Source organism: Sabethes cyaneus, chromosome 3 (assembly GCF_943734655.1).
Source record: "Sabethes cyaneus chromosome 3, idSabCyanKW18_F2, whole genome shotgun sequence".
NCBI lineage: Eukaryota > Metazoa > Arthropoda > Insecta > Diptera > Culicidae > Sabethes > Sabethes cyaneus.
Window position 1 is genome coordinate 155,118,232 of NC_071355.1, and position 15,497 is coordinate 155,133,728.

The 15,497-nt window shown below is 40.9% G+C and overlaps 1 long non-coding RNA gene across 1 annotated transcript; it reads left to right on the forward strand.

The window, feature by feature from the left end:
* The first annotated feature begins 14,479 nt into the window (after positions 1 to 14,479).
* On the forward strand, positions 14,480 to 15,285 carry LOC128743824 (uncharacterized). Its single transcript, XR_008412323.1, has 3 exons — positions 14,480 to 14,545; positions 14,606 to 15,173; positions 15,229 to 15,285. It is a non-coding gene; the product is annotated as an uncharacterized LOC128743824 (long non-coding RNA).
* Positions 15,286 to 15,497: the final 212 nt, after the last annotated feature.

Sequence of the window (15,497 nt, forward strand, 5' to 3'; positions counted from 1 at the left end):
CTCTTATTCGTTTTCTTTAGGGATTCCAGTCGAGTGCTTCTCTGCAGACCTCATCTCTACTAAGTGTGTCCGATCCACTTCCACCTACGTTCACGAATTTCTGTTGCGATCGATGGAGTTCCTCATTGGATACCCAGCTGTCAGGCCACCAGGCACGAATAATAAATCACAGGCAGCGATAAATACCTGCAGTTGTTCATTATCTCCGCTGAGACGCACCATGTTTCATAGGCGTGCAGCAATACGGATTTAACATTTGAGTTGAAAAGTTGGGTTTTTGTATGTAGAGTGATCTGGTTTGTGCGCCAAATGTTTCGCCGTCCTGCAAAGGCATCCCTGGCCTTGGTACCACCACCGGGAATTGTCTTCTTACTAAGATTTTGAGAGGCTTTCACCTGCTCAACCTGTTGTTCTGCTACTGTGAAGTTGGCAAGAATGTCAGTGTTCACTACCGTAGACTTAGTCTTTGTTACGTGGACTGTGACCTGCTGCCTTGGAGCTCCACGAAAGGTCAGTGCGTGCGAGTAAGATAATGTCCCGATGTCCCGATGAGAGAGTTATGGATTTTCCAAATGCTTGCGCAACATCATTTCGCGACGCTGCTTTTCGGCTGACGCCATTTATTCCAATTTTCGAAAAACTGACAGCGATAAAAATACAGTGTAAATAATACACTCTAAAATACTTTTACCCAAATTTTCAAGAGAAATTACCCAATGGGTAATTTTCTACAGCGTTCTTTCCGTGATGCAATTTGATGTGTGACACTTTTTACCATTAAAGCGGTGTGAAATATCGTACAACAGACGGATATTACCATTGGGGACGACGGTTTTTCCTTGTTTGGCAAGCTCGATTAATAGCCTTCTCCATCTCCAGTTCGGCATAACGTTGACGGGCAGCTGTCTTAGCCGATCTGGTTCGCGCACGTTTAATGTCGGCTTTCGCTCGTCGATCTTCCTCCAGGTTCCATCCGTAATTCACTTTCTATGCTCGGTACGCGGTTTGACGAGTGTTGGCCACACTGGCCATCATGAACGCACCTTTCGTTAATCATGTAACGTAATTGACAGTACACTGAGAGGTATGCGTCACAAATCGGTGAGTAAACAATAACAAAGAAAAACTAAGTGTAAAACAGCAAAAGGAATTTACTACGATTAGTTTGTGAATAGTTAAACTAGGTCTATTTAATTACTATTTAATACCTGAAACTTACGACTAAGCTAAAAAGGTATCCTATTGTTAAATCTAAAAGCTGTCCTTATCACTACTGGAGACGGTAAACTAAAATTAATTAAATCAACTTATCTGTAACTTAGACTATTCTTGCGAATTAGGTTATAGCTGCCACTTACAGTAACAACACCAGCAACGTATAGCGCTGGCACCGAATACTGATCAGAAAAGCTTAAACGACTGAGATTATAAGTAAAGGGAACTAAACGTAAGTCTTTAAAAACTAAATATTATTAATTTAAATCTCAATTAAAAACTTATAACCTAAGACGAATGAATCGGTAAAATTGCATTTGTTATATTTATGCCCTATAGGAAAATTATATTCACCTGTAACTGGAACGTTTGTTTTATTTACCCCCGGTCGGAGAATAATAATTTTGGAAGTCCTTTCCCGTTGAAACCCACTTTTCAACATCATATAATTTTCGTTTATCGAAGCAGCGATCGGTCATAGTAAAATGCCGCGAAGTGATAATGAATTCAATGCGGTGAGAGGCGGTGTGTCAAATAAAAGTTTGCTTAGTGGTGGTATTGCTACTGGTGATGTTGATAGTAATTCGAATGCGGTAATGCTGGAGGCAACAGTGGAAGAAAATGCTTGTAAAACATGTCATGATCCTGAACCTGAGTTGGCTCAATCTGATGTTCGTCCTGGTCCAACGATGTTAACAATGCCATCAAGTTGTCATCAGCAGCTGCCTTCCGATAAAGCGCCTGTTCAACAGAATGAGCAGTCGTTACCCACAATAGAATTACCGATGATCGATGTAGTGGAGACGCTGTCTGGAATGTCTATTTCTTCGTCGCACAAATCTGCAAATGTCCGTGCCAAGCTGCAACTACTGAGGCTGCAGGAAGAGCAAGCATTCCAGCATCAGCAAGAGGAACGCCGAAAACTCGCAGAAGAGAAGGCAGCCCAGAACCACAAGGAGTATCTTAACAACAAATACAGAATCCTCGAAGACCTAGTGAGTGAGGAAGGCTCGAGTCGGTGTTCCAACGTCTCTAACCGTCGGATCGAAGAGTGGGTCGAGGAAACTAACCCGAAGCTCTCGGAGACAGTTGAGCCCGCTCCTGTGGAACCGGCTCGGAAAGAAGACGATCTGACCACAAACCAGCATGAACAGTTACAAATACACGTAGACCCGCAGCAGCAACAAACGCAACAAGTGCAAACCGAGCAGATACGGCGACAACAAGAGAAGTATTTGAAGAGAGAGCGTCAATTTCGGAAGTATCAACAGCAACAGCGGCAGGAACAAGCTCGACAAGAGAATCTTCTGCGAAAGCAAAAAGAAGAGCTGGAGAAGAAAGCAGAAACCATCAGTCGGATGCTGGAACAGCAGTCGGAGCTAGAACGAAGACTGCGCGAACAACAACAACTTATTACGAATCAGTCCAACCAGATGCAAAAACCGCAGCCCATTCTCCCGGTGCATCTGGAAACAGACGGGTCGTATCGAGTGTCGTTACGCGGGCAGCCTGGACGATTTATCCCAGATGCCGTGCCACAATCGACACAATTTCATCCCAAAGTGCTGGGTCAACATCAGGAGACGATACCGAACCCAGACGGCAATATTGCCGGGAGGTCTTCTGCAAATCCGTTGATCTTGGCAGATCAATTTCAGCTAACTTGCTCTCAAATCGCAGCCCGACAAGCAGTCTTGAATGATTTGCCAACGTTTTCTGGTGATCCAGAAGAATGGCCCATATTCATCTCTATGTACAATCGAACGACCTCGATGTGCGGATTTACGGAGGATGAAAATATAATTCGTCTACAGAAAAGTCTAAAAGGTCGAGCCTATGATGCCGTTAAGAGTCGGCTGATGCATTCTGCAAACGTCTCTGGCATACTAGCAACTCTGAAAATGTTATTTGATCAGCCCGAGGTGATTATACAATCACTAATCGGAAAGGTGAGCTCTTTAGCGCCAATCCGAGAAGATAAGTTGGAGTCGTTGGTAGATTTTGCGGTGAACGTCCAGAACTTCTGCGCCACCGTAGACGCATGTGGGTTGCAGGAATACATGTATAATTTTACTCTTCTGCATCAGCTGGTCGACAAGTTACCGCCTTCGCTCAAACTTAACTGGGCACAGCACCGTCGAACGCTGACAACTATCAACCTGGCGACCTTCAGCGCATGGGTTTATGCTTTAGCGGAGGCCGTAAGCGCCGTCGTTTCTCTACCGAAAATACACGACGGGAAATCCGCTCAGAACGAAGCATGGGAATTGAAAGAGGACGCCCTTCCTAAAACATTCCACTCTAAGAAGAACTATAGTAGCGAATCTGAACCAACTGCGGCAGCTATGACTATGTTCCAGGAATCCTGTCCTATCTGCAAGGAAGGCTGTAAGTCTGCTGAGGAATGTCAACGCTTTCTAAAGTTGTCTAGAGAATCACGATGGTCCGTTGTAAGGGAGTTCGGATTTTGCCGCACATGTCTCCGTACGCATACCGGGTACTGCAATGCCAAACCATGTGGTAGAAACGGGTGCACTTTACGGCACCACGAGCTGCTGCACAATGATTCGAGGGAACAGCCGCAATTCAATGTAACTACGACCGTACGCGAGCAGTCTCCACAGCCTAGCACAAGCACGTACGGATGCAGACACCACTGATTACGCGAAGTAGCCGATTATTCTCCTTCAAAAACACCCTGCCACCACCATGATTGTAGCACATTACCACCAATGCCACCGCAAATAATACCACCAGAACCACGAAACCAACCAAACAGTGGAAATTTCGTTTCGCACATCTAAGCGCATCACGATCCAGTGAAGCTCGTCTTACCGCCTTCCCAGGACCGCTCACGCAACCTGCACCGTAATTGCTCACCGAAGGAGGGGGTCATTAGCACCAAGAACAGCAGAGACGCTCAAATTCGCCCCCCAATCAGGCCCAATTAAACGACCGGTGCGACGTTGAGTAAGCCAACTTAGAGTTGGCGTACTCTGGGGGGAGTGTTGGCCACACTGGCCATCATGAACGCACCTTTCGTTAATCATGTAGCGTAATTGACAGTACACTGAGAGGTATGCGTCACAAATCGGTGAGTAAACAATAACAAAGAAAAACTAAGTGTAAAACAGCAAAAGGAATTTACTACGATTAGTTTGTGAATAGTTAAACTAGGTCTATTTAATTACTATTTAATACCTGAAACTTACGACTAAGCTAAAAAGGTATCCTATTGTTAAATCTAAAAGCTGTCCTTATCACTACTGGAGACGGTAAACTAAAATTAATTAAATCAACTTATCTGTAACTTAGACTATTCTTGCGAATTAGGTTATAGCTGCCACTTACAGTAACAACACCAGCAACGTATAGCGCTGGCACCGAATACTGATCAGAAAAGCTTAAACGACTGAGATTATAAGTAAAGGGAACTAAACGTAAGTCTTTAAAAACTAAATATTATTAATTTAAATCTCAATTAAAAACTTATAACCTAAGACGAATGAATCGGTAAAATTGCATTTGTTATATTTATGCCCTATAGGAAAATTATATTCACCTGTAACTGGAACGTTTGTTTTATTTACCCCCGGTCGGAGAATAATAATTTTGGAAGTCCTTTCCCGTTGAAACCCACTTTTCAACAACGAGGGTTCCGTCATTGGTCGTGATGAAGGTGTTTCCAACGGTTCCATCTGATGGTAACTCCGAGACTCTGGATTTAGATTATTGACCAAAGGCCCTTTTCACCTTGGAATTCTCCAATCGGTGGACATTGTAACGACGCCCAACTTTCTCTTTCCGTCACTGGACACGCGTGATGGGCAAACGTATCTCAGCGATTCTTCGTTTATTTTTCGTTTATCGGTTCCCACCCCATCGCGGCCGCCTGTGCCCCTGGGCGTTTTAACCTCGTATGGCAGAATAGAGCAGAACTTGCCCAGATAATGTCTTCTGTTCACCAGTACTCGACCAGCGAACCTCGCTTAGCCCCAGGATTTTAAGCTTCAGGCGACTAGCTTCCCTTGCAAGTTATGTCTCGTACTGATTCTCGATGAGATGGACCCCCAAGATAAGCGGGAGCTTATCTATGCCTAAGTGCGTCATACATATTTTCGTGGTTGGTGCATCACTGACAAAGATGGGTCAGTTTTAATCAACTCGGCTAAAATGAAGTCTATTCTTGGTGCTCTGTTGGATTTCATACTTTTGATCTCTCTCCTCTCTCTCTCTCCTCTCTCTCTCTCTCTCCTCTCTCTCTCACTCTTTCTCTCGATTGGCATTTTCGTCTTCTATACCTGAGTAGAGCGAGACTTGCCCGGACGATATCTTGTATTCGCCAGTAGCCAACCAACGGACCCAGGGTTTCAAGTTTCAGGTGGCAGGGATGGAAAATCAGCGAATTTGATTAAATCTGTGAGTTATCGCCACACGCATAGATCACGATGCGTACAGTACATGAAAAACAGTAAATCTTTAGCAGTGATCACAAGATTTTGTTCTCTAAACAGTCTTAGCAGTCGATAACAGTGTTACGTCTTACGTCTTAGGTTTATCGTAATCTGTACTGTTCGCGACAAAGTATTTGTCGCTTACCAGTAGTGATATGAATCTGAATCTGATCGCTCCTATGATCTTAATCGCTAGAAGCGATGTTTTTCCATCCATGTTCAGGTAGCTAGCTTCCCTTGTAAGTAGAGCTTGCCCACAGATTAAAATCAAAGATAGAGCCAACTCTTGAAAACTTGCTGTACCCCGGTCACAGCACTGTTCCGTAGAAGCATTGCAAAGGTATTCGCAGTTCAGATCATACGCTCCTAAAATAGCAGGACAATCGATTCTTCCCTGCAAAATATCAGCAGCAAATAAAGCCTTTGCGATGTTCCTTCACACCTGAATTTTTTCCAAATGGATCAATTGGTGGCATTGAATCTCGTAACTCGACAATCGGAACGGATCTCGCCATAGTAAATGACGGAGTACAGTGCAAAGGGTAGGAAGCGTCGTTGAATCGACTTAACCCTGGCCATCCCGTTTTGGTAATATGGATGCCAGACAATGAAAACGTATTCGAGAGGCGAACGGATGAGTGAACAGTATAATGCCTTGAGACAATTCACGCTAGAGAAACCCTTAGCGGTGCTGAATCCTAAAATTCTGGATGCTTTATCCACAATGTGAGAAACGTGACGTCTAGACGATAACGGACTGCCCAAAATAACACCAAGATCCTTTTTATGGCCATGGAGCTTGTAGTTAAAAATCACCATGGGGCTTGTAGTTAAAAATCACTGATTGACGGATTCCGGCGAATAAATCTGAGCACTTTTATATCAGCAATGCATCTTGAAAGCGAAAAGGTTTTCATTTTTTGAATTCGACCTCAGAAGTTCAGTTAGGATATGAAAAGCAGGCTCATTAAAGCTCAATAACATGGGTCGCCGCCGAACTCTCGCGGCCTGCAGTTGTCTCGCTCTGAATCAGTTATAAAGGATTTACAGCAGGCTTGCTTCTAAAAAAAGCCTGACACACCGCTTTGATGCTCGTTTTTTCCAGAATATGCCATAATTGCTTACCAAAAGCCTAAGGCTCTAACAATTTTTTCAGCAATTTAAAACAATGTTTAAAGTTGCAATTTAGATCCGTAAAAATCTCCGCAAAATTGATGTAGTCGTTAGCTAGAAAGATCTATGCAATCTTAAAGGCATAAAATCTGTGCGGCTGATTATAGTTTATAATCAGATTCAGATTTTCTCACAAAAGAGGAATTCCAGATAATGATTCGCCAATTCGTTCAGTATTAAATAGCATTTAACACCACACACATAATTTGATAGTACCTATGTTGCAGCAATAGCTGTGAAAGAGAGTGGGAATTCATAGTAAAAATCTTACTAATATTTCCATTTAAGTGCTGACATTCCACTGGGTAATCATCTCTTGAGACCACTTTTGTCAAAACCTCTATACAGCTTGTAAACATCCACCTGAACATACATGGGTAAACGAGCATGAATCGGTGATTCTACATCAGGCGTGCTGACCGCCACCGAAGGGCGCAGCGGAAAAAAAAATCCTCCTTACCGAACCCAACAACTCAAGTAGAGTCTACCATACCAAGAACACGCGTGTCTATGCGTCACTCGAGCCCGAAACATGACGCCCGGTTTGTTTCCGCCACCATCACCACTACCACACCCTTCGCCGTACACATTTGAAACAGAAATATAATTTGTCATAAAAATGACCTGAAGTGATTTGTAAACAGTATCGCCCGCAACTTGTAGGTACAGAACATATGCGCGTTCTCGATGTGTACACAACAAATTTTGATGTTCGCCCTTTTTTCCGGTTGTCTACCATTGCCCCTCGGGAACAGATCGATGGCTTTCTCGGGTCCAAGGTGACATACAAACCGTCCGTTTTGAAGGGGAAATGTGGTTTGTCCAGTGGTTTTGGCCTGATACGAATGTTGTGGTGGTACTGGTGTAATGTAACAATTCTTAATTTGTTGATTAAAACTCAATTTTTTCTCAAATGTTGAACATATTTTACAGAATATTAAGACTTTTAATTTTTTTTAAACAAAAAGAATACAAAATTTATCTTTGTTTCATATTCAAAACTGTGCTCAAATTTTTTTTGTCATCATTATTTTCAAAGTTATTGGCATCTATCTATATAGAAAGGACACGAGACTTATTGTTTTAATAATATAAACATAATTTACCTTATTAGCCGGCCGTATCTGACAAAGTGTTACTCATCATCGGGGCTATGTCCAGCTAATGATGTTGAAAGATCAGTTTCAATTCAATTTTGTTAGTGAGGCATCGTCCTCATTCATTAGATTGCTTAGCTGTGAGAATTTATGCACCATTGGATAGATAAATGTCTAAAACTTCTGTAATGTAATTCTGTAATGAGCTATGCAATTCTTTTTAAATCTTTTACAACTTATAGCACAATACGACGCCTGATCTTTTAAGCCTTTGGTAGACCTCAAAATGAATTACAGTGCCTTTCAATAAGAGAAATGAATCCTACGAAACGAGCAATTAAAACGGTTCAATTGCAACTTTTTTAGTACCACTTCATTTCCAAGGTGTCAAACAGTTGCATCCTTTCTATTACTTCCTCTGCAGCAACGTTGTTATATCATGTGTCTTGAAGGAATATTTCCAAATTATCCCTTATCCTGCTGTTGCTACCGAAGCTATGCACCATCTGCGATCAATTAAATGCTCATCTCTTTCTATTCTCTTACTCCTTCTCGGGCCAACTCCGATCGAGAATAGCATTTGTTTGAGGAACGTTCCGGTATTGCCGGTATAGGCTATACACAAACTGCAGCCAGGAATCGTAGTCTATTGTGTGAAAAAATTACAGATAATCATCTAAATTACCACGAAATGATAATGTTTTGATCCTTCTGTCGAAAATTACTCACCCAAGCTGACGCTGCCACCGGCACCGCTCAGAAACTCAGAAACTTAGTTACAGTAAGAATTGCCCCGAAATTGGATTGCAGTGCAAACCGGACCACAAAACCCGGAAACTGAGGTAGGTACTGTGAGAAGAAGTTTGTGGTTTCTGCGGCGAACGGAAAGGCATCGGATTCCCTAGCGGCGGCTGACTAAGAACAATGTCGAGTCAGGCTTACTAAATCTGGAGGTTCTAATTAACTGAATCAATTTAATTGGGACCGTCGACAGATGAATGGCACCAATCGCAATCGCAGCTCACTGGTGCAGTTCAAATCAACAATTTAATTTCTTTAACTGAGAATGTCCTGTTACAATAACAACTTTCGTCAGTCGGTTTTGTAGTGCGGCAACCGGTCTAAAACTCTTAACTTGAGTTAAATTTCGATGCTTGTTCACAGATGACCGCCCGGAGTACTTCTTATGTCATTGGACATAATCTTTCCCGCAACGCAGGAAGCATTCCAACATTGTATTTCATGCCCTCGTCCCTAAAACATACCCTGTTGCTAATTGAAGGATACAGTTTCTTTTCCCATGTTTGTTCACCGTGAAAGCAAGTAACACAGTCTTCTTGGGTCAACTAATATGTCCAGCTGTGTCTGTCAAGGGCTCAGTACCCTTCGGACACTTTAGCACTCTCCCGTAGCTACGCGCATAGGTACGCAGGCAATAAACGTCAAGAGCTAGGCGAGAGCGAAAACATCGAGGACACAGTTCGTTATGCCTCTAGAAACGTGTCAGCTTTCTTATGATGTGCAAACATTACACCAAATGAGCGTCAGAACCTTTCGCAGCGTGATGAGACTGGGAGTCGAGGGCGACTTATTTCATACATATTTATCAAACGATACTTGTATGTACTTCTTCCTTCACACGCATGTAGCATCAGTGGACTGGTCAAAAATTTATTTTATCTTTAGCCTCTCAACAATCGTGTTGGCTGTTCAAACTAACAAAACAGCAATAAATTCTTAAATTCAAAACCGTTAACATTACAACAAAAATTTCTTAATTGCCATTCCAACAATTAATATTAGTAAACATGCTCACAGTTTGAAAAAAAAAACTGAAGCAAAACATTTTCCACCACCCTTGCCAGGTTTGTTTTTGTCGTTCTGGCCGGTTGCCAGCCAACCTAAAAGCTATCCACCGCCGCTATGCCGCCGAATCGAACGGAGAAACCGGGCGGTTTATGGTCCGAGTAATTCGTTTCCAGCTGCGAAAGAAACTGAGGACAGAAATCGGACACCTAATGTGTCAGGGTGGGTAACATGACCGCTAATGTTACGTGGTCTAGGACAAACAATTATTATACTAGATGGATAATGCGGCAGCAAGAGATAAATATTCCCGCAATTAAATGGCGATATGCCAATTCCGAGCCATTCGCGTTCGTACGTTCATTCGTGTGAAAAACTCCCATAAAACATAAGAAATAAAATTAAAAATGCCCAATAAAAATCGTTAAAATGGAATTGCTTGAGAGATCTATAATTAGATTCTTCTAGTGGCGGTTCCCATAGGTTATCAACCAATCGATCAACTACATCAAGCACACTAAGATGAATCGAAATCAGTTTCGCGGAGCCCAGTTTGAAGCGAGTGATATGTACTTTAGCTAAATTTAAGTTATAATGATGGAATTGTCTAGTCTTTTGGAATAGTTTGCGAAAGATCTGATGTTCCTGTTGACAAAACTAAATAATAAAATAAAACTAAAAGTAACGGGCTACATCTTGACATTTCGAATAAAATGTTGTATTCTGTTAACAAGCGAAGCTTGATTCTCCAGATACAAATGCCAAACAAGTTATGGTATTCTGTAACCTTCACATTTTTCGATTGTTTCAAAAAACTTTATTTTATTTGCTGTTTTATGAAGCTTATCCAACGGCGCTCTAGTGATTGAACAATTTTCTATAAAAAAAACTAGCCAAACCAGTTACTAGCTGCTGCTTGTTTAGTAGCGGTATATAACCCAGTGGTAATGCATTCATGTCGTTTGAATCAAATAATTTGAGCTTATGCTCTGTTACAGCTCCAATTATTCCTCATAGTTGAAGAATGTTTACCTTGATATCGCACATTTAACATTCTTTGCTTTGTTCAGCATTTCACTCAATCTCGAAATATGACACTGATTGAACAAACCTGCCGTCATATGTTCGAATCTCGACTGGGAGAGACGGTTAAAGTCACTAGGATGCTAGCAATAGCCCTGCAATTGTCCTGTACACTAAAAGTTAACTGCGAAGGCTGTCGAACATTAAAGCAGAAATCCAAATTTCATCGAAATGTAGTACCAAAACTTTGCTTTTTTGTGTTTTAACGAATCTATGCATTTATCTTTGTTCTTTTTAGTTTTTCTTCTTCATTCTCATTTGTTTTCAATTCATCTTCAACTTCCGGTTGCATCTCTATTTGCTAGTATTTTCCTTTCAACCCTATATCATTTTTTTTTTCATAGATTTGCTCATTATCGATAATCAAACAGGAAGAGTGTTTAAAAAAATGTTTTAATAGAATTAAAGAACACTGCGTTTACTGCCAACTGGTTGAATTTGGTCAGTACTTTTATGAGCACTTTTAAGCGTCCAATTCACCTAGGTAACGCTCTGCTTCTCTTTCACCTGTCGAGACGTGGGCCGATCCAGACCCAGCTAGTATTTTTATATATAAGGTACCCCGGGGCAAGTGGGAATACGGGTAAGTGGGAACGGAGCTCATGACTCGCTTCAGTCTGATTTTCTTCTACTGAATCTTCCTAGAAATGAAAGATACAAGCCCAAAGCATGCATTAAAATTATAGTTTAATTATAATTGGCTTTCCAAACACCAAAATTGCACATTTAATTTGGCAGTCATTTTCAATTTGCGCACCTTTCTAAAAATGTTGGTTTGGTCCCAGGCGTTCGAAGAAGTACGTGTTCTCTGGCAATAGGTAAACATAAAATAGTGTATCAATAAGTTACACACGATTACTAGTTGTATAATTTGACATACGGCATTAAATATACGAGTCGAAATAAAGCCGGTATTTCAGAACACCCGGGGCAAGTCGGACCTATTAAAAATAAAGTTTTTCAGCACAAATTTTCTAATCTTAATAGGGGGAAGTCCCTCAGCGCCGGACAGCTCCCAATACCGGACAATTCTGACTTTCATAGTGCAAATGGTGCATCTTAGCCGTCAATATGATAAAATCAATGAAAAGGACAAGAAATAAGCATGTGTGATTTTATAGGTCAGAGTCATTCACGAAAACAGAGATTTGTTTATTTTTATCTACCGCTGATCGAATTGTTATGCTTCGGCTAATTTTGGGATCAGCATTACAGTATTATTCGGCCGCATAAAATTTCACTTTTCATGTAAAAAATATCTTTCATTGAATATTTTCCAAGCTCCGTAGTTCATTTTTCTACAAAGATATTCAATTCGTTAAAAAATATAAACTCAATAATTTCCGTCACCCAGTACCGGACACCGAGCCATTCTTCAATACCGGACAGCAAAATGCTTTGCTTGGTTCAGTCAAATTCTTAAAGGAAATCAAGATTTTGCAAAAAGAGATTGAGAAGAAAGAACATTACTTGTGCCGAACCAGCCTTCTAAAATATGAAAAAAAAAATTAAGGAAACCAGTCGATGATCAATTTTTCGAAGAAAACAGAAGGACTTCGATGTAGTACGTAAAAAACTATTGATTTTTATGCGAAGCAATTTTTCAAACATCTTTAGTCAACAATTATGCAAGCAATACGAGATTTTGACATGTATTTTTCAGAACTAAATGCCCTGAATTGGATTATTTTATGATTTCTTTCAAGTGTCCGGTACTGGGAGACACAGTTTTTAAGTAATGATTGGCTTCTAAAATGGTTCATTAATGATGCAAGTACGTGTAACCTATTTTTATTGGAAAATAGTCTTCAAAATTACTCTTCCAGTTAATAAAAACTGAAGTAATGCCAAATGTTGATTTTATATATGTCAAAATCCTTAGGTGTCCGGTACTGGGGCACTACCCTACATTTTTTAGATGTACTACAGCACATTTTCAGTTCAATTACATAACATTTTTATTGGTAAAACTTTAAAATAAAACGGAAAATGGCCAAACCAAGGGGACCCAAAAAAGAAGTCAATTAAAATGGCTTATGTTATGACGAAGTAAACAGTTTGGGCCTATTCTGGCGATACAGAACCGATGTTATGTGAATCTGGGAAGGCAAAGTTGATATAATTAAGCTAATCTGCTACTTGAAGTGGAAACATAAAGCGTTATAGCGTAACTATTTGTTATGATAGTTTCACCACTGACGAACTGACATGACACTTAGAAGAAAATCCTTTAAAAACCACACTAGCACCCTCTGTTATGCATGTTGCGGAGTAGCTTGCATTTGTAGGGTTTTATGCTTGTGAGATCTGCTTACTGGAGTGGAATCACCCGACATAGGGAAAGAATGGATATCCCGAGATATCAGCAGCCGCAGATAGCACGACTTACCTTTACATCACTTTGCAATACAATGGCGGGCGATAGTGACAGCTGCTTCGGTCGTTTGGCGCCACCCGAGATATCAGCAGCCGCAGATAGCACGACTTACCTTTACATCACTTTGCAATACAATGGCGGGCGATAGTGACAGCTGCTTCGGTCGTTTGGCGCCAACGAGGGATAACCCTGCGATACGTCAATAAGCCTTTCCAGCACTGCTGTCAAATGCGAGGGGTATAACCCCTAGCATAAAATGCCAATGTGATATATATATTGGTGGACACCTCACATCCCCCTCCTTCTCTAATAAAACAGCAACTCCCCTTCACGCGTAATACGTGTTACTATCCTAATCTTGAGGGGCTCTGTAGCCGCAAGGTTACCGAGTCTGCTTTGACAAGCGAATGGTCATGGGTTCGAATCTTAGTAGAATCAGGCCATTCGATGTCAAAGTGACTTTAGCATGGGTTTATTCTCAGGCCCCTCATCGCCCTTCCTTCATGCTGAGTTCTATATTATCCCGATATGGCCTATTGACAGTGCAAAAATGAGACCCTTATAGTAAAAATGCACTGGTTTGCTACGCCAGGGATGACTATAATTGGGGACTGTGCGCTGTCATGTGGAACGAGGTGGGTAAAGTAGAGTAAAGTATTGAAAGAAGGGTACCCAATTACACACAAGCACGCATAAAAAAAAATTCAATAAGCATATCGCTCACTCAATAGCGACTATAGCCAAAATAAATGCAGTGCGGGTTATACAACAAACACCCGGGCGATATCACAATAGATCTAACCATAATGGTCGCAGTGATGAGTCCATACAGGAAAAAAAAATCCTAATCTTCATTACTGTAACTAGCAAGAAAAAAAAAATCCGCCCAGGAGTATACATGAATACTATACGCGTATTCCGTGCGCACACATAACGGACGTGTGCTTGGCATACAATCATCATTTATTGGGCATATCTTGCAAAAAATCTTTGTGTGATGCAATGCATAGGACACATAGAAACAATATAAAAATTTTCCTCAGTGTATAGTTACATCATTAAAACTTTTTATAGTAATCACTGATTACAACGCCTCGCCGGAAGGAAGAACCCCTTGTAACAATGCGATTGTACTTGGTACTAGCAGCATGGATTTCAGATGTGCGGATTTGTTCGAGATTCGCCTATACTGCCCATGGATGCATATATGCTTAGATGCATTCGACGCATCTGCTGCAGAATGAGGAAAGTAAACAAACATAACAACACGAACATAGACCGCAAATTGCAAACCATGACAGCGACTGGATGAAGCTTAAGGTTACAGGCATTACAGGACGGTAATTAGATTTCATATAAAGTATGCTTTCCAAAATATTAAAATGGTGTTATTTTTACAGTTACTTTAGTTTATAAAATCGCGTTTTGCGAAGCATGCTGCAACAATCAGCACTGCGACGCCGTTTGTCCAAATCTAACAAGAGATGTGTGCCGCGTCCCAGGAGGTCAGCTTGTTGACCTGTACGTAAAGAAACAACATGAAAAAAACAGTCAATCTTCAAATCCCTTGAAGTGTCGCCCGTTTAAAATCGTTACCACTAGCTTTTGTGGAGTTTGTTGCCATCGCTGTCCGCGCGAAAAAGAGGCATCCGTGCATTCCTAATTGACGAACAAGTTTCGGCAAGTTTATGAAACACAGCAACCCAACAAAATTATTAATCAGGCTTCTGCTACCAAAAGCAAGTAAACTGTTGGATCGAAAAGCTTGTACAAAATTGAAGTGTCACCGTGTAAATATTAATTTATAGGAATTTTCAAACAGCTAAGAGCTGTTGCTGGAAAGCTCATTTGAATGGCTGCCAAAGCAATAAATGAAACATCAGTTGAAACTGAGCTTCCTAAATAAATATAGCGAGTTTATCAGTTACTTTAAATTTTTGCTTGTTTCCCACGCTGTTTTCTTAAAAAGTAAAGCTCTGATCCTACATCTCTTAACAGAGTTTATAATATTTTGTAACTGCAGGCCGACGGGAAATGCTGGGCATGGAAAGGTTTTTTCCTTAGGTTGACGGACATCAATTAAATTTCGAAAAGCTTCGGTTTTTGAACAAGAAATCCGTTTTAATCTAATTCATTTCCTAAGAATGCAATTTTTTTCAAAAAAGATACATATCCTACAGTACTGTGAGTAAGCAATATATTTTCCGCTAATTCGTCCACCTGTTTTGTTTCGTCTATATTAGGTAATTTATTTATTGCTAATGACTGTCCTGACAGGTTGGATGCATGATA